General features: G+C 41.7%; 1 pseudogene; it reads right to left on the reverse strand.

Moving 5' to 3' along the window:
• The window catches only part of LOC104988797, a 9,790-nt pseudogene that overhangs the window by 1,008 nt on the left and 7,080 nt on the right, over nt 1–1,702 (reverse strand).

The following is a 1,702-nucleotide window of genomic DNA, read 5'->3' on the forward strand; positions in this document are numbered from 1 at the left end:
TTCAGGATGGGGAACACATGTATACCTGTGGTGTATTCATTTTGATATTTGGCAAAACTAATACAATTATGTAAAGTTTAAAAATAAAATAAAAGAAAAGAAAAAGAAAAACAACAAAGTCCTACTGTAGAGCATAAGGAACTATATTCAATATTCAGTGATAAACCACATGAAAAAGAATAAGAAAAAATATTTTTATGTGTATAGCATAATTTTAATGTGTATCACATTGCAATGCAGCAAAACTTAATGCAACACTGATGATCACCCACACTTCAATATAATATTTTATTTTTTTAATTTTATTTAATTTGTAAACTTTACAATATTGTATTAGTTTTGCCAAATATCGAAATGAATCCGCCACAAGTATACCTGTGTTCCCCATCCTGAACCCTCCTCCCTCCTCCCTCCCCATACCATCCCTCTGGGTCATCCCAGTGCACAAGCCCCAAGCATCCAGTATCGTGCATCGAACCTGGACTGGCGACTCGTTTCATACATGATATTATACATGTTTCAATGCCATTCTCCCACATCTCCCCACCCTCTCCCTCTCCCACAGAGTCCATAAGACTGATCTATACATCAGTGTCTCTTTTGCTGTCTCGTACACAGGGTTATTGTTACCATCTTTCTAAATTCCATATATATGTGTTAGTATACTGTATTGGTGTTTTTCTTTCTGGCTTACTTCACTCTGTATAATAGGTTCCAGTTTCATCCATCTCATTAGAACTGATTCAAATGTATTCTTTTTAATGGCTGAGTAATACTCCATTGTGTATATGTACCACAGCTTTCTTATCCATTCATCTGCTGATGGACATCTAGGTTGCTTCCATGTCTTGGCTATTATAAACAGTGCTGCGATGAACGTTGGGGTACACGTGTCTCTTTCCTTTCTGGTTTCCTCAGTGTGTATGCCCAGCCGTGAGATTGCAAGAACAAGTGTGTCCATAGTTCTCCTCACTCCCTGTTTCCTTCCTTCTGACTCCTGCTCCTTGTTTTCTCTGTAGAGAATGCTGGTTTTCCTCCTGTATCCCCACAATCCATACTTTATTTTTAAATTTTATTTTGTATTGGAGTATAGCTAATTAACAATATTCTGAGTTTCAGGTGGACAGTAAAGGAACTTAACCATATGTATCCGTGTATCCTGGTCCCAAAGATACCCCTTCCATCCAGGCTGTCATATAAATGAGCAGAGTTCCCTGTGCTACACAGCAAATTGCTGTTGGTTATCCATCTTAAATAGAGCAGTGCGAACAACACGTTCTTGAAGGCTTAACTCACAAACTCTGTGAAACCTCCTTTGGCCCACACTCACCCTCCTTGGCCACTCCAGGCTTGGTTGGGTAACATAATCTGGTTCCCCATCCCCACTGGTCAGTCCCTAGCCCTCATCACCCCTCGTAAGTCCCCAGTGCCCCAGTGCAGATCACCTTGAGATGCCATTTGCATGGAATGCAGTGCAGTTCTGCCTAGAACCAAGCAACCCTCCATATGGCTCAATGAGCTTGTGGTTTTGGAATTTCTGAAATTCCCTCTCTTCCTCAAAGCCTTCTTTGAGCCCATCAGCCTGCTCTGAACTCTCTCAGGGAGCTGACATGAAGCCTCCACCCTGGACCGGGGCAGAGGAGTCACTGTGCACCCTTTATTCACCTTAGTATCCAACCTCCCCACAGAGGGGACATGTACC

Source organism: Bison bison, unplaced genomic scaffold (assembly GCF_000754665.1).
Source record: "Bison bison bison isolate TAMUID 2011002044 unplaced genomic scaffold, Bison_UMD1.0 scf7180017864142, whole genome shotgun sequence".
Taxonomy (NCBI): Eukaryota; Metazoa; Chordata; class Mammalia; order Artiodactyla; family Bovidae; genus Bison; species Bison bison.